Source organism: Lipophrys pholis (genome assembly GCF_963383615.2).
Source record: "Lipophrys pholis genome assembly, chromosome: 17".
Classification (NCBI taxonomy): domain Eukaryota; kingdom Metazoa; phylum Chordata; class Actinopteri; order Blenniiformes; family Blenniidae; genus Lipophrys; species Lipophrys pholis.
The window spans coordinates 23,380,122-23,402,934 of record NC_137643.1 but is presented as its reverse complement, the minus strand read 5'-3'; the positions used below and the strand labels follow the sequence as shown (position 1 = coordinate 23,402,934).

General features: G+C 45.3%; 1 protein-coding gene across 1 annotated transcript in view; it reads left to right on the top strand.

The window, feature by feature from the left end:
• zhx2b (zinc fingers and homeoboxes 2b) overlaps positions 1–22,813 on the top strand; it is an 86,476-nt gene that overhangs the window by 8,810 nt on the left and 54,853 nt on the right. Inside the window, exon 2 of the mRNA XM_080484948.1 lies at positions 21,207–21,317. The gene's annotated coding sequence lies outside the window, so the exon portion shown is untranslated. The remainder of the gene's footprint in view (positions 1–21,206; positions 21,318–22,813) is intronic.

The following is a 22,813-nucleotide window of genomic DNA, read 5'->3' as shown; positions in this document are numbered from 1 at the left end:
CGCGGCGGCGACGTTAAAAAACAGAAACAAAGATACCGGCACCAGCCGGGCCCATTATAGTATCGTTTTAAAGGCGTCAGTACCGCGATACCAATACAGTACCGGTATACCGAACACTCCTCATTGTTAACGTTGCATCGTTATATAGACTGACGCCCTGATGGGGTTTCTTCATTTCTCCTGGGGTTTGACTGGCAGCTGTTGGAACTCGAAAGAACAGAGGAAGCCTGAAGGAACCTCAGTAAAAAACACGCTGTCATCCGGGAGGTTGTCGGTTTGCTTCTGTGTCACCTCTAGTGGAGACCTTGCTCCTCTTTCTCATGTTCTTCATGGTCCTCATGGTTCTCACCTCATGAAGCGCTGATGTTTTGTGGTTCTTCTCATTACTGAGCTCAAACATCAGGTCACATCTGGACGGTTATTAAAAAGGGTTGGTTCACCAGGAACTACAGAGCTAAAACTAACACACACACGCACACACACACACACACACACACACACACACACACACACACACACACACACACACACACACACACACACACACACACACACACACACACACACACACACGCGCACACACGCACACACGCGATGAATGGCTGGCTGTGGTGACGGAGCCGGTTCCCACTGGCCGAGTTGTTAATCAGAATAGTTTGATGGGCAGTTGCGTGCTTCAGCGGGAACACGGTGTTACAGGTGTTACTGGCGTGAAAACAGCCTCAGGTAAAAACAACTATGCGTCTTTAAATGAGCCAATAAACCCGAAGCTGTCACTCTGGTTCCTCCGGCAAACACAAAAGACGCAAACATTCGTTTAGACTCCCTAGTACCACAAACTATAAGCGTTTCTGAGGGAAGGTTCTCATGTCTGCTGAGTTGCAACGTCCCTGAAGTTTTCCATCACGTTGAAGGGATCCTGCTGTCCTTCATCTGAATATCGATGGTCCAGTGACTTCATTCGATCCTTCATCTTTTTGCCTCAGAGGATCAGATTCAAATTCAACACAAGGTTTCACTCACCATTGTTCGATTCTCTTGCTCATGTCTGGTTGTAATTTTTCTAAATTTGCCATTGAAGAACATTTTGTAACTAAAGAGTCAAACCATGTGGCGCGTTCATACTGTTTTAATTCAATCAAGACGTATTCTCAACGCCATGGGAAAAAAGTATTTATTCTTCTGAGCCACGGTTGGAAGGAACTGTCGGCTTTCTTTCTCTACAGATGGACCATAGTACGGTGTGTTTTCCTTTTCCCAGCATACCTGAATGCCTCCTGTGTCTCCAGAGGCCTGTACTGCGAACCGTGATCAACATATCCAGGACTTCTCTGTTTCCTGGGTTGATTTATGGAGATGTAGCGCCATCATTCTTCATTTTCTCTGTGAATAATCGCTACATCAGTAATCTGTAAACTCCCCTGCTGGATTTCTCCGTGTGTGTGTGATTGGTCAGACGCTGAAAACTCCGCCCCTTTCATGTGAGCATGCACACGTAGGTCTAGGTTGAACCAGCGACTTGATAACCTGCTTCGGAGTAAATGAAGCATTAAAACACATCCAGCAGCGAAAAGCAACACCGCTGCTGCAGCCAATGCCAGAACATTCCCGACTTGTTAATGCTGACTTGGTGAGATTATATGATATTAATTTATCAGCGTTATAAACCGACGGCACTGCGATCACTCAGTTTCACTTTATTACAGCAGAAACGTGTCGGGCTGAACTTCCTCACTGATCTTCTTTTAGTTTAGATTTTCCATCCAGTTGTTTTGAGTTTCTCTTGTGTGAGTGTGTTTGGTGTTGGGATATGAATTCATCACTGCAATGACACGACCCTCGTGGAGCAAAACAGACCTGGAACAAGTCAAGAACAAAATCATCCTACAAAGCCTCGGTGACCAGGATTTATTTTGTAATGTCAAAAGGATCTCTCAATTAATTTCTCATTTCCTCTCCGCTTCAGCTCAACCTGCCCACCAATCACCATCATTTCAGAATGGGCGGGTCATTTTCCGAGGGATCTGATTGGTCAGGAGGCGGAGCTCTGACCGCTTATCAAGAACGTAACCTGCTCTGGAACAGGTTAAGACTTTCAGCGTCAGTTACCGGGGTGATTTATCCCGGTGAGAAGTGAGCGAGCGTCGTAGGAAAGAAAACCCAGGGTTAATCCTTGAAGTTATCTCGATAAGAGAAAGTCCAGCTTCGTAGTACCGGCCACAGGTGGAGCAGCAACAACAGAAACAACACTCAACACTCGGAGAACTGCTGAGCAGCAATCATTCAGATCTCTGTGAATATTAAACCACTTCATCATCCATCAGCCTGCCAGTGTTTATCAAAATCCATTGACAAGCGTTTGAATTATATTGTTAACCAACCAACCAACCAACCAACCAACCAACCCACATCGGCACCATCACGAGAACCATAACGGTCGTCATAGGAACCGTCACAGGCCAGCCCTCCTGACCAGTCTGATTCTGTCCTTGACCATTTCAACCAGGTCTCTAGGACAGAACCAGAAGTCCGTGATGACGTCCTTTTCTCAACGCAGTTCTTTATATTGACCAATATAAACACAACTTTATATTGTTGTTTAATGGCTCTCTTGAGAGGTTGGTCTGGTGTATTTGAGTACTTTTAACAGTATCTTGCCTGTATAGTTCCTCCAGCAGTTCGTCCTAATGTGAGATATTCACCCTGAATATTGTTGTTTCCTGAAGAAAGCCTAATAAAGTTGGAGTGTCCTGCGGTCTGCGTGCCGCTTCAGAGGCTTTTCCACTCTGCCAATAATAACCAGGGGAAACACTGAATACTTGTAATTGTTTGAGGTTTTTTGGCAGGAGGAGGCCTGAATTCGTGGATATTGAATAGTTGGCACCAAAAAGCTGATGCCGTCCAGAAATATCAGCACTGGAAACGAAGCACGGGTCAAAGCGGAAGAAGCAGAGCCGATGATTTCTCACTTTAAGTCCAAATAAAACGACACGTTCCACCACATGTACTGTATGCAGGCCTCCAATCAGACTCAACTCAGTGACAGAAACCAGGGGGAATGCAAATTGGTCTCGTAGATGAAATAAATGGAGCCGGGTCTGCTGTGCTTGTCATCGACGTGCTCCGTAAAGTAATTAATATTAATGTGACATGAAAATAAATCCGCTTGACTGCAGGAAGCTGAGTGACGTTTCAACGTGTACAAACAATCGTCTGCTCATGAGCGGTTGGTTCTCCCGAAGAGCCGTCAGAACTGTTGGTTTAACGTTGATCTGAAGCACCGCGGGGGGGGGGGGGGGTCATGTGGTGTCACCAGGTCGTCTGAAGCTTCACGGTGAAGTAACACGTTAACGTTCACTGTTTGGCTTCATCATCGGGTCGTGACAGTCTGTTTAGTGACTGGATCTGTTGTAGCTACTGAATAATTACAGTAGTGTGACCGTGAAAGTGATGCTATGGTCAAACAGCCAATCAGCAGCTCTCACCTGCTGTCCCACCCGGACCAACTTTCTACGTTTTCAGGCTTGTTTATAAACCGAGACGTGAGCGACGGTTGAATGACCAATCAGAACAGTCGACTGGAACCTGCAGCATTTTTCAATTTTTGAGAAAAAGTTTCCCTTTCAGATGAAACCTTCTAACAAAGACACTCAGGAATCACAGATCCTCCAAGGACTGGACTTTAGCCGCAGTCCCACTGTACTTTTTGTGCCGAGGCAGGGCGCGACGGGGTTTTCGCGTCGTCCCACTGAAAAAGTTGTGGATGGTAGAGAAAAACAAGTAACCACCGGCTACGACCGTTACCCCTCCGTTGAGGTACCTAGTACTGAGGAACGGGTCTGTGAGGAGGAGCGACAACGCAGCCGTCTGTTGATTGGTCAGTGACGATCGTCACTCTGGACTTGCCAGTAATATTCAAATATTTCATCGACCGTACACCCTCCTGTTGTTTACATACGCCGCTTTGTGCTCGCTGTTTGTTTTGCTGACTGGGGTTATCGAAACGTCGGCGCTCCACAGCACCGCGGCGTTTCAACGAGGTGCAGACGCTCCTCTCAGTAACCGGAGGAGGAGGTTCAGCAGGAGCTGGACGCTGCTGTTCACAATGAGAAAGTTTGTGCGCCGTCACAGAGAACCACTCGGACGGCCGCGGAGTTGCAGCCGGGTGAAGGCGGCGGCCGCCAACGGCTCCCGTGTTCTTTGCCTGACGCGTCCCCGCGTTGTTCACAACCCGGCCTACATTCAAGCCGTCCTTTCTGTGGTGGGACCGCGTGACAGAGTTGGGCTTTTGTGCGCTTTGCCATACCGTAACCTCTCGCTCCGGCACGGACTGCGTGGTGGAACCGTGGCTTTAGTTTTGTGTTGGTGCTTTATTACAACAAATGGAACCAAGCAGTCGACTCTGGCCGCTCATGTCCTCCACCCGTACAGGTGATGGAGTCGTTAAAAACAGCTGAAAACGGTTTAAGATTTTTCTGCAGCGTTCCGCAGCAATCTGAACATTTTGTCCTTGTTTCAGAGATTTATTCCCAAATTTGATTCGAAACATTTATTTTTTTAATCTTTTTTTAATTTTAATATTGTGATATTTTCTTCCACAGCCCAGTGGACACAAGTGAGGTACCGTCAGTTCCTTTTAGATACTTCATCTACAATTTTGCTTTAATTTAAGAAATAAATCTCACCACTGTGTTTTTTTCTATTTATAAGTGAAAACTCTCAGTTTGCCAGGGTTGATTGGCCGTGATGAGCCTGTGATTCAGTGTGTGTCCAGTCTGCACCGCGGTGTGTTCAGGTGTTGTGGTGCTGTATCATTAAAATGAGGCGTATCGCCTCCCGTCTGTTTTCACAGTCAGACAATAATCTCCAGTAGATGCAGCCGCTCTGTGAAAACCTGCTGGTTTGTCATTTTGACATAATTTACTGAACAGCCTTTAAAAACGTTTGTTTCTGTTTTCTGCCATCAATCATCCGCTCCAAGTAGGTGTCACTGTTTTCCTTTTTTCTCTCATTTTTCCTGCAAAACACTTCAAAAACCAGACACTGTGTTTGTTACCGCTGCTCAGATTATTTAGATTTCCTTTTTTCTCAAATCTCCAAGAAGTCATTTTTATTCATGCGGAGAGCAAAGAATGCTTATTTTCTCATTAAAGCCTGCAGTGTGAGTGTGTTCCTCAATTACTCAACACATGAGTGACCAGCAGCACTGACGACGGCTCATCACACCCAAGATAATAAAAAAAAGAATGTGCTCGATGAGCTCCCCACCCGCTTGCCTCTGAACTGTGGGTTTGTGGGGGAAGCTCCTCCTCTGCGTGTCAGCTTTGTTAATTTAAACCTTCATTTATCCACAAACACCTTGCTGCGCACCGCCGCTGCTTTTCATCGGCGTCCTCATTGATATTCATATGTTTCCTCACCTCAACACCTGGAGGCTGCAGGGCGGGCGGCGACCGGGCGGCGACCGGGCCGCACGGCGTGCAGCGACTGGGCGGCATTGATGGTCGTACTGGTGGTTGTACTGGTCATACTGGTGGTTGTACTGGTCGTACTGGTGGTTGTACTGGTGGTTGTACTGGTGGTTGTACTGGTCATACTGGTGGTTGTACTGGTGGCCGTAATGCTGGTGGTACTGGTGGTTGTACTGGTCATACTGGTGGTTGTACTGGTCGTACTGGTGGTTGTACTGGTCGTACTGGTGGTTGTACTGGTGGTTGTACTGGTTGTACTGGTGGTTGTACTGGTCATACTGGTGGTTGTACTGGTGGCCGTAATGCTGGTGGTACTGGTGGTTGTACTGGTCATACTGGTGGTTGTACTGGTCATACTGGTGGTTGTACTGGTGGCCGTAATGCTGGTGGTACTGGTGGTTGTACTGGTCATGCTGGTGGTTGTACTGGTCATACTGGTGGTTGTACTGGTGGCCGTAATGCTGGTGGTACTGGTGGTTGTACTGGTTGTACTGGTGGCCGTAATGCTGGTGGTACTGGTGGTTGTACTGGTGGTACTGGTGGTTGTACTGTTCTTACTGGTGGTTGTACTGGTAGCCGTAATGCTGGTGGGACTGGTGGTACTGGTGGTTGTACTGGTGGTACTGGTGGTTGTACTGGTGGCCGTAATGCTGGTGGTACTGGTGGTTGTACTGGTCGTAATGCTGGTGGTACTGGTGGTTGTACTGGCCGTTCTGCTACAGGGTAGTTTATGGACAGTTACTGGATAATCCAGGGTAATCTCATTACTGTGCTGCTAAGTGTTCAGACTTTAAAACGTGACCGCAGAGCGCTCGCTGGTGCTCCAGTTTGAAGGGAAGTTGTTGGTTTCCTGCAGCCAAATTTAATCAGTCAAATCTTTTTGTGGTTTTCCAGATGTTGTCAGATTAAATGCAGAAGTTTCTTGCCGGCTGCTCTGCAGCTGTGCAGCGGATTAATAAAGTGATCAGTTTGCCCCGACAGTCTGAAGCGTCCAGTATCAGTTAGAGGAGAGAACTTTGACCTGTATATCATCCAGACGTGCACACAGTCCCAGAATAAAGACATAAAGCCACACAGTGAACGCCGTGTTCCCTCTAACTGCCCTGGGGTGTTTGAGGGGTAAGTACGGCGAGTCCTTGGATAATTACCACACTGATTACCCAGGTGGCGTCGTGCCATCACCAACACTCGGCTTTAAGACAAGCGTTTACTCAGCCTCTCATATGTCATATCAAACCTGCGTTTGGTGGAGATTCAGTGTGAACATGCAGGAGAACCGGAGCCAGAACCGGAGCCAGAACCGGGGCCAGAACTGGAGCCAGAACCCGCCGAGATGGCCCAATTTTTTTTTCTAATTGAACCACAAATACTTGGCCTTTTATTACCTGATAAACAAGCAGCAAAGTTAATCTTCATCCAGTGTTGGCAGGCTCAGATTACCTGTGGGACACCGCCGTCATCCGGCCGCCGCACGCTTTTCATTTATTCTCAGTTTGCTGCATCTTGGTTGCCAGGTTGGAGGAGGCCAACTGGCACGCTGTAATGCACCACAACCCCCTTTTTATTTCCCAGGCGACTTTCAGCCTAAATTGCTGGGAATTAGTAATGAATCCTCCACGACAAGGATGATGGTGGTGATGATGGTGATATTATTGGTAATAGCAATAAAAAGGTAGGATTGGACAGTAACAGAGGGGCCAGAATCTGTAGATCAACTTGCTTTCAAGCAAACTCAGTTTGTACAGGTGGAATGAGTAACTTGTGATTGAAAAAAACAATTGAAAAAAACATCTATATCTATATATATATATTAGTGTTGTCAATCGATTAAAAAAATTCACTATTTTGCGCAATTTTCTGTAATTAAATGCAATTAATTGCATTTTTTTTCTACTGAAGACTGAAGCTTGTAATGGATCTTTATTCAGGGAAAACTACGGAATTAATGTCGAATCAACACACATTATATTAGACTATATTTAAATTCAATGACTATTTTTATAACGTCCTTTTAGCTTTGCATGAAACTGTTTCTCTACAAGATCAGCAAAATAATAAAAACATACATACATTAATTAATAAACATCTAATATAAGTCTTGGTTTTCTTAGAGTGCAGGTCCACCACTTTGAGAATTTTAATATTTCTAGAAACAAAGTGGTAATAATATAGTGTAATACACACACACACACACACACACACACACACACACACACACACACACACACACACACACACACACACACACACACACACACACACACACACACACACACACACACACACACACACACACACACACACACACACACACACACACAGTGTACAGGAGAGCCAGGGAAAGAGAGAAAGAAGATAAATGAATATTTTACCAGTATTTCCTCCAGTTTGCTGGCTGCTGGTCAGCCAACATGGCAACCTGCTGTTTTGCTGCAGAATTACTTCTGTGGTCGTTAAATTCGGCTTTTCAAAGTAAAGCTAATGACTTTGTCAATGAATCAGGTCGCTTTTTAAAGTGAAACTTTCTGCCTTAATATTATTCCACTCAGTATTGTGCTGCTCTGGAGTCACAGAGTGCCCAGAGCACATGCTGCTGCTCTGGTAAGGGAGTTAAAAAAAAACCCTGAAGTAAACAAAACTGCGTTAATTCCGTAAACATTTTTTTCTAATTAAACGTTTCAAATCAATTCATTTAATGATGCGTTATTTTTGACAGCACTAATATATATATATATAATAGGGATGTCCCGATCCGATCGGTAGATATCGGATCGGGGCCGATATTAGTGATTTGTGAGTGATCGGGGATCAGCAAATCCAGCCGATCACCCCGCCGATCTAAAAAAAAAACAAAAAAAAAAACGCGGTCCGCAACGTCCCCTAATAACCAGAACAATCAGGGACTAGAAGCTCCGGTCGAGCTGCAGAAGCTAGAAGCAGGCGGAGCGGGGCCATAGACCTATAAAACTAGAGTTATATATAGTGGTTTATGTGTTTATGTGTAGAAGTCTACTTCTAAATTTCTATGTGGTCTGTCTTCTTCTGTTTTTATTGTGTTTGGTGAGTCACAGCATGTGTACTACATGCCCTGAAGCCTCGTGTTGAGCCGTGTTCATAGTGAGGTGTGGATGGTTTTTTGGGAGAAGGCCAGGGAGGAAAAAGATCGTTTTTTTGTCAGTTTACAACAACAACTAAAGAGAAAGAGAAGAATCTTGATTCAGTAAGTGGGTTTTACAATAATTTCTATCTAAACAAAGCTTCTGCCAATAGTGCTTTTAGCTTCAGACATCTTAGTTGCTCCAAAAATAGACAATTGAGTAACTTTGCAATAGTAATGTGAGTATCGGATCGGGAAAGTATCGGTATCGGCCGATACTCAATTCTGAAAAATCGGATCGGTATCGGGGGCAAAAAAGTGATATATATATATATATATATCTATATGAGGAATTATGAATATTTCATAATTATAAATTATGAAAATGAGAAACAATGATAATACAAATGAAAATCTATTTTAAAATACAAAAATATAAAATAGAACAATAATTTCTGTCACTGAGATAATAACTCAACGTTTCAAAAGAAGACGCATAGTTTTTGTGTTTTTGTCCGAAAAGTTTCATGTTTCTACAGCAACATTTTGAAAATGATGTCTGTTTCCATGGAAACGTCAGAAATCGGTAAAACGATGTAGTTTTTATCTTAGTCCACTAGTTGGTGCTGTTGGTTCCTTATGTAATGAAACCACACACACATGCAGCAGAGAACAATCGGCTCAAAACATCAGCAATAGGAGAACACAGACGTTCGAGCAGACAGACAAGCTTCGCCGTGAACAAGCTGAACGTGATGCTCAACTAACGATACTTCAGCACGTATCAACAGGAAGACTGAGGTTGGCCTGTGGCGGTTGACTGGACGCTCTACACTGAGCAACCCTCAGGAGGAGCCGCCATGTTTCCAGCTGTGTACAGAGGAGCCACACAGTCACTGCGGCTGCTCGGCTTCCTGCTTTCCCTTCTCATGTGGTAGAAGATTCCAGGTTTTGGTGAAGTGTAGACAAGGCGTGAACCACGCCGACTATTTTTAGGCCTTTTCCTCTTGCGTCTGAGGCCAAGTCATCGCTCCGGCTGGAAATGAACTTGTGTGTTTCTAGCGAGTTCTGCTGCCACTCCTTGCTCTTTCCAGCCAAATCAATTTCAGTGTTTGGTGTTTTCAAGCAGCCAACGTGCCAGAGGCACCGGCGTAGAGCAAAACGTACCAGATGTAACCAAACCCCGCCAGTTTGGCTGCTGGTGGCGTCGATTCCAGCTCAGCACAAGTCTCTAATTTGCATCACAAACCAAATTATAGAGTGCACCTCCAGTTAAACTGCTGCTAAGCCGCAGCATTGTTCACTTCCTGCCTCTTTTTAATTAAAGACATAGGAGGTGAATTTCACTCATTGTCGCAGTAATCTGGATTCTGGAAGCCAATAATTGAGACTTGAACGAGTCTAAAGGCATTTTTGTTCTTTTACACAGGAACTGAACTGTAGGGGTGTTACGGAAAAATTCAAATATCACTTTTTTCACTCCAACGAATAGATTGATTATCATCAACTATGAGCCAGGCAGGTTTTATAAAGTCTGAGTCGTTTTCATCTTCCTGCACTGTTACAGACTTTACTTTTTAGCTTCAGCATTTGCATGACTGAACACACTGCTTTCTTTAGCATTAGCTTTTTTCTGTCCTCATCACAAACGCATTGTTAGCTCCTACGTTAGCATGTGTCGCTATCTCTGTCACGATCACAGAACCTACTCCTTGCTTTAGCATTCGCTAACGTCTCTCTCTGTTACGCACCATTAGCATGAGCGTTAGCTGTAGCTCATGGTCATAAACCCACTGTTACCTGCAGCATTAGCATCAGCTCGTCTCTTCGTTTGTCATGTTCACTGAATCTAAAGGTGGCATTAGCATTAGCTACTGTGTCTATTACTCACTGTTGGCTTTCGCATTAGCATTCTCTGCTGTCTCTGTTACTCATTAACATTGGCTACTGTCTGTGGTACTCACTATTAGAATTAGTATTTGCTACAGTCGCTGTTACTCACTATTAGCATTAGCATTAGCGGTTGGTCATGGTCAGAAACCCACCGTTAGCTGTAGCATTAGCTTCACTTTGTCTCTTCATTTGTCCTTTTCACTGAATCTAAAGGTGGCGTTAGTATGAGCATTAGCTATTGTCTCTGTTACTCACTATTAGCTTTCATATTAGCTACTGTCTGTCACTCACTATTAGCTTTAGCATTAGTTATCTGTTACTCACTATTAGCTTTCATATTAGCTGCTGTCTGTCACTAACTATTAGCTTTAGCATTAGTTATTATCTGTTACTCACTATTAGCTTTCATATTAGCTACTGTCTGTCACTCACTATTAGCTTTAGCATTAGTTATCTGTTACTCACTATTAGCTTTCGTATTAGCTGCTGTCTGTCACTCACTATTAGCTTTAGCATTAGCTATTGTCTCTGTTACTCACTATTAGCTTTCATATTAGCTACTGTCTGTCACTCACTATTAGCTTTAGCATTAGTTATTATCTGTTACTCACTATTAGCATTAGCTACTATCTGTTACTCACTATTAGCATTAGCTACCTTAAACGTTGAAACAAGTAGTGACAACCACCAAGAAGTAAAAATACAGAATTGATTGAAAATGAGTATCGACTGAATCCATCAGGCGCCATGTTTCTGTGGAAAGAACAAATGAAATAGAACAATGTTACCCGAGTTTCTGTCAGTAGGAACTCGTAAAAATGCCTTTGGCAGCTTCTTAATCTAAAATGTCAAAAAAAAATCTAAAACGAGTCCTTTATAGTTTTTGTCCGTTTTGGAGCAGATGTGGTTCTGTGCCTCCGTCTCGGAGAATAATGAGCAAACCTTATTTTATGTGACTGGGAATCTCAGTCAACGTTCAGGTGGAGAATAAAACTTTCTCCCGCCGTTTTGGATGACATTTCCTGGGTCACTTTTTTCAGGATGTTTGAAGACAAAAGAAGACAAAGTGTCTGAATGGTGAGGGTGAGGATGCTGATGTGTGAGGTGAAGGACAGTTTGTTTCGGAGTGAAGACTCGTATTGGCCCTCGCACTGATGTGAAGGGACCCGATGAACCAGGATTCATTCCCTTTGAACTCAAGCGTCAGGCTGTAAAACAATGTTCTGCCCCATCAGCACCTCCTGGAGGTTGGAGGAGCACCCGGCGGGTGGTGTCCTTGCTGTGTCCTCACTGTGTCTTAGCCTCGTCCTCACTGTGTCTTCACCTCATCCTCGCCGTGTCCTCAACCCCTCCTCGCTGTGTCTCAGGAATTTGACGGCTCGGCGGTTGGTCAGATTACAGCTGTTTGCAGATGTTTAGTCTGAGCGGCGTGGCGCTTCATTTACTGGTGGAGGTGAAGAGTCGCTGCAGTCAGACTGGAAATCACAGGTCTGCAGCTCTGTGGGAGTCGGCCGGCGCTCGAGTCAATATTGAACTGTGTGAGAGGCTGTTTGACTCTGTTTGTACTGAACAACATCATTTTAGCCAGTTTCCTCTTCAAACATACACTGGCTACAAATCAACCAATCACAGCCCTCCACTGATGCTTCCCCGGTCTTCCAGTAACGAAACACACCAATCAGCCAGGACATTATGACCACGGACAGGTGGAGGTGTACCACGGCTCCAGTTCATGCAGCAGGACAACGTTTAGTCCTCAAAGTCGACGTGAGAAGCAGAAAAAAAGGACTTTAGTGTGAAGTTTAGAGTGAAGAAGTGTCTGAGCATCGAAAAGATCACAAGACAAAAGCAAAAGATTCCTACAAGGAGACAAACGTGACCACGGAGATGTGAACAGAAAAAAAAAGACAAACGGAAAAACATTAGAGGATAAAAATACACAAACTAACCATAAAGACACAGACAGTCACTGTAATAACAATCTAACTGGGTTGTCCGTGCACTAGAATGTCTGTGTACCCCCATTGTTGATGTTTAGAATTGTTCTCTGCCGCATGTGTGTGGTTTCGTTACAAAAACTAACGGCACCAACTAGTGACCCAACATTTAAAACTACGTTTTCAAGTTTTTCTGCAATTTCCATGGAAACTGGCATGTTTTCATTTGAAAGGTTCTTGGTGCTGATAGAAGCTGTCAGAGTAGCACTGCTAGCAGCTAACCAGCGTTAGCATGGCTAAACCGGCCTTACCATGGCTCGGTAGCAGTGGTAGCAGCTAACCAGACTTAGCATGGCTAACTGGCCTTAGCATGACTTAGTAACAGTCTGCAGACCTGCATGTTCCTGTGCCCCCCCCCCCCCCCCCCCCCCCCCCCCCAACAGGGTTTCTAATGCAATGTCCCTGCCAGCGGTGCCGCTCCTCTCCGTTTCCCACCGTTCCCTGCTTCACATCTTGAACCCACCACCGGGCCGGACCGGAGGAATGTCACTGCCGCTTCCAGGCAAACACACAGCCCACACACACCCCCAGCTCCGCCCCTCCCACCTGCCTCCTCTCATTGGCTTGGCCGCTGTAGGCCGGCCACCTTTCCTTTGTCCTCATTGGCTGCTCATCCAGTGTGTGTGTGTGTGTGTGTGTGTGTGTGTGTGTGTGTGTGTGTGTGTGTGTGTGTGTGTGTGTGTGTGTGTGTGTGTGTGTGTGTTGAAGCTCCAACACACTCAGCTTTCTGTGTCCGCGGCGTGGAAACCGGGACGAACACAGTGCGAGGAGGAGGAAAAGGGAAGTCTTTACAGTACCAGCTGCTGTCGAGACAGGATGGGGTCAAAGGTCATAGACTCCCTGTGGTCGGGTGGCGGTTCAGTCTGAAGAATCAATACAAGCAGAATTCCAAACCTCACAGGATATAAAGGATTGATCGATTCACTATCTCCTCAGACGGCGACCGGCCGGACTCCGCTAACGTTAAACAAAACGCTAATGTCACGAGTCGTGAGAGTCACAAGTCATTAGTTGCAAGTTGTTAGTCAGGAGCCGTTCGAGTCACAAGTCGTTCGAGTCACAAGTCGTTCACATGAGTCATGAGCCATGAGTCCATAGTCATGAGTCATGTGAGTTACCAGTCGGTATTCACCAGTTGTTTGAGTCGCCAGCTGTTTGAGTCACCAGTCATTAGAGTCACGAGTCGTTAGTCACCAGTCATTACCAGTTGTTTGAGCCACGAGTCGTCAGTCACCAGTTGTTAGTCACCAGTCTTTATTCACCAGCATTGGAGTCACGACTTGTTTGAGTCACCAGTCATTAGTCACTAGTCGTTAGACACTAGTCATTAATCACCAGTTGTTTGTGTCACCAGTCGTTAGAGTCACGAGTCATTAGCCACCAGTCATTACCAGTTGTTAGTCACGACTTGTTAGAGTCGCGAGTCGTCAGTCACCAGTCGTTAGTCAGCAGTCTTTAGTCAGCAGTCTTTAGTCGCTAGTTGTTGGAGTCACGACTGTTTGAGTCACCAGTCTTTAGTCTTTAGTCTCTAGTCGTTAGTCACCAGTTGTTTGAGTTAACAGTTGTTTGAGTCAGTAGTCATTAGTCACGAGTCGTTGGGCTCATGAGTCGTTAGTCACCAGGGCACAACATTAAGTCTTGTCCGAACGTCCGGGGCTCGTCAAGGCTTTGCTTGGGCCAGTGAATCATCTGCCCGCCTTGGCCAAACAGGCTCGTGGTTCTTAGGGATGGTGCCGATCCGATCCGAGATCGGGTTCCGATACCGACGTAATTCACAGATCAGAAATTTCCGATCTAACCTGCCGAGATTTCTGATCCATGAAGCCTCGTCTGTGCTTCACTGTTACTAAAATGACTCCACAGTGTTTCCCTGCTGCTGCTCTGCTCGCTGGCTGCAAACTGTGGACTGGATTTCCTGAAGGGAGGCGAGTCTCAATGAGACGAGGAGTAACAAGTCAGGGAATCCATTCCACAGTTTGCAGCCAGCGAGCAGGCTAGGGAAGTAGCTAGTAGCCATTTGTGTTGGCAACGAATTTCATTATCGATTCGTTGTGTTGCGCGGTTTATGCGCCACTCGCCATGTTGCGGAGCCGTTTACTTCACCTTCTGAGCTTCATCAACGCTGGCTGACCGAAATAGAGTTTAAAAGCAGAACCTCAGCCTGCGGCGCCAGGTGAACGGAGCGAGGCGGAGGCGGTACAGTAGAACCTGTGAGGAGCGGACCTGGTAAGAGTGACGTGCCGTACTGGACACGTCACTGTGCACTGAAACATATTTAACTGTTAACACACCTTAATGAGGACAACCTGCCTGACGAGGACAACGGACTGGTTCTCCTGCTAAATTTCTAGCTGAGCGACACTGAAACGGCCCAAATACTTGGGCTTGGACCAGAATATTGGAATATTCAGGCCGCGGGTGATGCAATGTAACGGGATGTAACGATCCCGACAATCCCCGCCGAGGGTCGGAGCCTGGCGCACAGGGTGGAGGACGAGTTTGACGTCACGCGTACTTAAGTTTCACTTTCAGTTAACAGCAGAGGACATAAGGCCCGTGGGCCAGAACCCACCAAGAGGCTCCAATCTGGTCCCACCAAGCCAGGAGGTTTCAAAGGATTTATACTAGTTTGGTTTTGATATTTCATTGTATTTTGCACCAGAATGTTTAATCAAAATTGAGTTTATGTTAAGATTGTAATCATTTCCAGTGCCAATGTCATCACGTACACCGAGACCGCCACAAAGAAAAACTTTAACGTCAAGGTGACACTCGGTTAAAGTTAACCGACTTGTGAACCACGAGATAACAGTGCTGTTAAAGTTAACAGTCGGTTAAATGTATTTAACGGCCGGTTAAAAGATAACCGAGCTTCGAACAACCGGGCCCAGATGGAGCGCTAGCGCCGCGCGAAAGAGACAAACGGAAAAATCTCAGAACGAGATCAGGTTACCTGGAAGCCACAGCTTGGTTTTATTGCGTTGGAATAATGATGAGTCATCACTGAAATAAATCCCCTAGAGGGTGTTGATAATATGAACAATGTAGGAAGTCCGGCGGGGTTGGGGTGGCGGGGTGGGGGTGATGGGGTGGGGGTGATGGGGTGGGGGTGGGGGGGATTGTTGCACTTGGTCTGAGCTCCTCTGCTCATTTGCATCTTATTTGAATTTCCTGCTGCATAATTCCTGGTCAATGGAGGAACTCGGCTAAGCTCCACAGCTGGTTTGTCTTTCCTGCCTGGAGGGGGGGGTGGGGTGGGGGGGGGTTAGTCAAGTGGTGTCAAGGAGGAGGACCACACAATGGAGGAGCAGATACATGTACAGTGGCCACCCCCCCCAGTACTACGAGGAACCTCCCCCCCAGCATGTTTCCTTTACCTTTGCTGTCTTATTAATTGCCTTTTGGTGACTAATAAGACTCGTTGGCTCATTAGTGAGTTTGAAGCTTGTCATTGCTGCTAATCTGAGGGGGTTTAACCCCCCCCTCCCTCCAGATAAATGCGCTAGTACACTGTGTCCCAGCTCTTTAAATCGTGTGTTTGAAAGCCGACGGAGGAGCTTTTGGTGCTGAATCGAAACATTTAATGATTCATTCATCTGGTGAACGTGTGATTTTTACACATGAATTCTGCTGCTGCATTTATTTACACTTCCTTCACATTCACACATCTGCTTCTTTTATCACACACACACACACACACACACACACACACACACACACACACACACACACACACACACACACACACACACACACACACACACACCAGCCTTTTTTCATTTCTGCAGCTCCAGAGTTGCCACAGTTGAAGTGGAGGTACATAGTTACTGCTTGGAAAAAGTAACTAGTTACTTGGTTAAATCCCTGTCATACCAATACTAACTAAGCTATAATCTGGATGTTAGGCGACGTTCACACTGCAGGTCCTGATGCACATTCAGATTTTTTGCTGGAGTCCAATTTTTTTGGGCGTGATCATTCTCATTACATTTCAAACGCTGCCGTCTGAACGTGATCGGACCGGACGGGTTTGGAGCTCAGAGCGCATGCGCAGAAAACGACGATAAGTCACGACAAGCGCGCTATCTACTCATGGGATGCCAGTCAGTACCGGGGGGGGGTTACTCACTGTTTTCAGCCCCAAAACATTTTAAAACCACACACACCTCAATAAAAACCAGCCCAAATCTCAGCCTGTGTAGGAATCATGTGAAAACCCTTAAACTATTATAACAAAGTTAAAGGTAAGACTATTTTGTCTGGCAATACAGGTCAGCTTGTAGATCCGTTTTCAAGTGGTTTTTAAATGCGAGCCGATAAAGACGGCGTCTCGGCAATACGAGGAGGGGAAGAAGAAGAATGAGGGGACAGAGAAAGCATTCCTCCGGCTCTGATCCGTAACGTCGGTCACACATCAATGACGAAGCAGGTCGCGTGTAGACGGATATCCACATTGGTACCACGTATGAACAAGGCCGGGGTCTGGTGTGAAAAGATCGGGATGGGAGCTTTAAACGCGGCAGGAAAACAGGTCGGATGTGAGTCACTGTGAGCAGAACATCACAATTGGGTCACATTTCCCTGCAGTGTGAACGAGGCATGAGAGGAGGAAGATGCTCTATAATCTGGATGATTGTTTCTGGGATCGCGAAATGCCAAAATTCTTTACTGGACGCTGGTCCTGTAATCATACAGTTTATACTGGACCGAAGCCCATTTTACTGGACCGAAGTGAAGTTTGATGAAAATATTTAACTAGTCCCCAAGTTATTGTTTATTTGCAAAACTATGAAGAACAAGACAGGTTTATGGTAATATAAAGTTTATTAATATCACAAACATATGCGAAACATAATGTGAACACAATGTAAATACAATAAATGCTAAATACTTCAGCAGTAAACAACTTATCTGACTATAATTCACAAATGACTCTGACACCATAATGTGAAAAAAGAACCAAGAAAATTCCAGAAACAGAAAAGAACACTGCATGAATATACAAATTAAAAAACAAATATTAAAGATGTCTATGAATGATACTGATTTTTAGTTCTATAAAATACATTTGATGTTCTTCTGGATTTGATAAAAGCCCTCACCGCCACCGTCCAACATCAAATGACTCAAGTTGTTTGGAAAAACGGCAGAACGCACGGATCACCACACAGTAACCGGAAATCACCGCCGAGTCCTGTGATGTGACGCCACCATTCAAAATGGCGGCGCCCATCGATTTGAAAAGCCCGGGAGGCGATTCTTGGCTTTTTCAGAGTGATAAATGAAAAATTTAGACATGAGACCCGCTTTAAGAGGATATTAACCGGACCGAGGGTATTTTTTATCAGTGATGACCGACTGTCCGACGTATTTCGCGATCGCTGTTGTTCTCACGGTTTTCTATTGACCGACTTTCATTTCATGTCATTTATTTGTTTATTGGAATGGGACAGGTCATATTAACGTGCAGCCATTTCTTCACCAGGTCACTGTAATTATGCTGAATTGAGCACAAAGCTGGTAATCAACCGTTGTCCCATATAAAACCGTACAAGGTTACAAACATAACAATAAAAACAATATAGTAGAACAAAGACGATGTTGAGAAATTTTTTTTCCCCTAAAAACCATAAAGTGCTAATATTTAACTGAGACCAGAACTGACCTGACCCGGTCTAAGTGATTAGGAGAACCACCAGTCTCATTATGACAACACTTTGTCTCATTTCCATATTTTACTCATACAGATCTGCTGATCTGCCAACTCAGCATCTTCTGGAGGTTTGGAGACGAGACGAGGCGAGACGAGACAAGATGGAGGTCACATCCTCCATCAGTCTGAGGACGAAGGAAGCGTCTCACCTACATAAATATACATCATGTGGTGACAGCAGAGGGGGGGGGGGGGGTTGGGGGTGGGGTTGTCTGATGCAACCGAGTGAAACCAGGACGACACAGGGAGGCATGTATGGAGGAGGAAGAGGGCGGGGGGGTCTCCTGCTTCCTCTCCGTCTCACTGAGCTGATCACCTGGAAACATGAACATCAGGATCTGATTCAAAACCTTAAATATATATCTATAACGTCAAACACAAAATCTCTGTCTGTCTGTGAGCAGTTTGACAGAATCAATAAATCAGGTCAGCGAAGGGTTAAAGTAATTTCATTACAGTGAAATACAATCACTGGACATGTTTCACTGACACACACACACACACTGCTGGTGATTCCTCCCGCGATGCGTTTGAGGTCGTCACAGAGCTCGGAGATTACAGCTCTAAATAAATATACGGTACTTCTCTCGAAGTTGTTGTCTTGGTCCTCCTGTTTCTGGTTATTGTGCTGGTCCTGCTGGTCCTGCTGGTCCTGCTGGTCCTGCTGGTCCTGCTGGTCCTGTTCTGCTGGCTCCGTTCGAAGTCTTAATCTTTTTCAAACTTTCCACTCTGACCTCCAGACCGATGTCCTCGGGAGGTTTGAACCAGATTTTACAAATGTATTATTTGATCTACAGTGATGTTGTCATGAATTTTGTTATCGATACCGATACCACCATGTATTTTGATACTTTCGATACTTTTCAATACTTTTCCAAATAAAAAGAGAACACAGCTGCTGTCTTGTGGATGTAGCAGCAGCCATTGTTTCCCTTCTGTTGCTCTCTCTCTCTCTCTCTCTCTCTCTCTCTCTCTCTCTCTCTCTCTCTCTCTCTCTCTCTCTCTCTCTCTCTCTTTTATTCCTCTCTTTCACCAGACTCTTGCTCTTTGCTGCTCCATTAGTGATGCACTGGATTTCTTTTTACGGAGTTTCCCCGGGTCGTTTGAGTCAGTTACGCATGCGCATCCAGTATTCTTTTCAAAGTAAAAGCTCGGTTGGGAGAAGATTGTTTTGAAGTTGTGTCCAGGAATGTTGGTAAATACGATCGAGTATGAAGCGCTTATTCAAGTTGCGGATCTCGGGTCGGAGCGCGGGAGTGCATGCCCCCCCCGTCTCGGCCAGTTGTTTCACACCTCTCGGAAACCGGAGTGCAAAAAGCAAAATGAAGAAAAAGACACCGGAGCACTTTTTTTACACAGTTCAGATTGTCCAAAACAATTTTCTTCTATGATGCTCTTGTAGCAGCTTGTTTATGTGACGTGTTCACAGACCCTTCAGAGTCTTCAGACGTCTGCAGGTGTCTGTGCTGTCCGATAGCTTGTTAGCATGTCAGATACAGTGTTAGCATGTCAGATAGCTTGTTAGCATGTCAGATACAGTGTTAGCAAGTCAGATAGCTTGTTAGCATGTCAGATACAGTGTTAGCATGTCAGATACAGTGTTAGCAAGTCAGATAGCTTGTTAGCATGTCAGATACAGTGTTAGCATGTCAGATACAGTGTTAGCATGTCAGATAGCTTGTTAGCATGTTAGATACAGTGTTAGCAAGTCAGATAGCTTGTTAGCATGTCAGATACAGTGTTAGCATGTCAGATACAGTGTTAGCATGTTAGATACAGTGTTAGCAAGTCAGATAGCTTGTTAGCATGTCAGATACAGTGTTAGCATGTCAGATAGCTTGTTAGCATGTCAGATACAGTGTTAGCATGTCAGATAGCTTGTTAGCATGTCAGATACAGTGTTAGCATGTCAGATAGCTTGTTAGCATGTCAGATACAGTGTAAGCTTGTCAGATAGCTTGTTAGCATGTTAGATACAGTGTTAGCATGTCAGATAGCTTGTTAGCATGTCAGATACAGTGTTAGCATGTCAGATACAGTGTAAGCTTGTCAGATAGCTTGTTAGCATGTTAGATACAGTGTTAGCATGTCAGATAGCTTGTTAGCATGTCAGATACAGTGTTAGCATGTCAGATACAGTGTTAGCATGTCAGATACAGTGTTAGCATGTCAGATACAGTGTTAGCATGTCAGATAGCGCGAGCGGCTTATTCAGCAGCTACATTCACTCGTCTGAACCTTCGACGACCTTTTGACCCTTTTGCTCCGTTCAGCCGCGTCACGTTCGTTTTCACGGTCCCTGGAAGTGAAACGCTTCTCAGACGTCTCACGCTTTCCTTTTAAATGTGAAGCGTCGTAAGAATGTGATGGAATCTGAGGAGCAGTGAAAGGTGGAGACGTGGAGCTGAGCTTTACTTTGTTCTTTCCAGAAAGCAGTTCTTTACTTGTTTTTCGGTTTGAATGTTTTTGAAGATTTCTTTTTAAAAAATTCACCAGTGACTGGATGCTAGTTATTCGTACGTTTTGAGCTGCGTTTATTTATACATTGGCGCTAATCAGAAGTAGCATGCTAACGTGTTGCGACGGGAGAAGATTTTTCAACGTGAAGAGTTGAAGCTGCTATCGTCTGTGAGCCGTCTGCTCACTTTAACTTACACAAAGCCACTGATGACATCATCAGCTGCTGCCCTCTGATTGGCTGGATTTAGTCGCCGTGCTGCGTCACTCTTTTGGTATTTCAGGCTTCTTGTGCTTCCTTTTCTTCCTTTCGCTTTTTGTCGCCGTCGTCCTCCCCCTCTCTCCGTTTTGGCACATGTTGCCACGGTAACTGCTGCTTGGTTTTGTGCAAGTTGTGGTGCAGTTTATTTTCTTTCTTTTCTTTTCTTTTTTTTAAAGGCCCTGAAGGGGTTCAAACTGCTATTTCAGACGCACGCACGCACGCACTCACGCACGCACTCACGCACACGATCTTTCTCACCTGCACATGTCTCCACTGGCTCTGATTGGTGATTTAATCCCCCCCCCCCTCTTCACAGATCTGCCCCAGCGGTCCCAGAAGCACTGAAACGGGAGCCACAAATCAGACGGACCCTGTTTGGATGAGGAGGTGGAGCCTCAGGAAAGCCTCGCCCCTCCGAGAAAGCCCGGTGAGTACTTGCCTGGTTGGTTTTAATGTTTTGGCTCGCCACTGTGGATGAGAAATGAAGAAATCCACTGAGGTGGTAACTGGTTAAAGTGTCTCCGGTCCTCAAATCTGAAACGTGGAGACGTTGGCGTCGTTTGACTTTCTGCCGAGGAGAGTTGCTTCATGAAGACGAGGCGGAGAATCTTCAGCCTTAAATTCAACAGTTTGTAAACATTTTTCGATGTTTGTGAAGCTCGTTTCTCCCTCCGATGCACTGTCTTCACTGTGGACGCCTGAACGCCTCAGCTCGGCAGTCGATTCACGCCTCCGTGAAGCTGCGTCCTACTCCACTCAAAACTCTGTGAAAATAGTCCCAGTCGTTGGTGCTGTGTTCGAGCTGGAAGCACTGCTGCTGCTGCTGCCTTGCTAAAGCATGAGAGCGAGATGATGACGTCACGCAGACCCCCACATTGTCCGAATGGAACAAAAAATAGTTTGTACTGCTTCATTTCTGATGTTATACTAACCTCAGGTTGCGTTTTGGGAGCGGACATGCAAACATGCGTACATTTCATACTTTACTGTAGAGAGACGTCATTTTGCCCATTTCGGTATATTCAGTTTAAAAACCCTTGTGGCACCACATACGGCGTGCAGCGTACGTTTCACATGCCTCGTTCACCATGATGTAGCTGGACCGGGCTTCCGCGCTGACACTCACGTTCACCAGATCAGGTCAGAGCGCATTCTAAGCTTCACGCCAGTCTTTAAATCGTGTTGATCGGCCCAGTAAAACCAGATTTATGATGAAAACTAAACGTGACGTTGTCGGCGGCGCTCGGTGAGCGGTTGGAGCCGTTAAAAAACTTTTTTTTTATTAATTTGTGCACGATTAATGATCAATCACAGTTTCTATGCGTTCTAAATACGTAGATCTTTATCTTCAGTGTCGCTCTATGCTCCCCCCTCCCTTGCTGAATCACGACCGGCCAATCGAAAAAAGAAAATGGCCGACATATCAGGAAATAAGCTTTTATTCACGGACTGAGTATTTCAGACGATAAACATTATGGAGCAGATAACGGCTTGAGAAGCGATGGAAGTAACTCCTCTTTCATCCTCAATTCATCCGTACTTCTAATCTGCGGGCAGAGTCACGCCCGCTGCGGCAATCCGCGCCTCCATCGCCGGCAGAGCGACGCATAGCGACCCTCTGTCCGCCGCGGCTCCACGTGAAAACTCATTTTACTCACAAAACATGGAACTTTTTTCACAGGAATTCGGTTAGATCGGCTTTTTTTCATATAACTGTGGAGAAATCCTGTGTTTTCAGTAGCAGTACATACCCGCCTCCCCACTGCTCATTAGCTCATGCGCTGGTCTCTTGACAACATGACTGTGGCCATTTTCCAGTCAGCTCTTTGTAACATCCATATTTAGGATTTAGAGATTGTATTTTTAATACTTTGTGTTTGCAGGAAATTTAAGTTATTTTATACTTTTAAATGTATTCAGTCA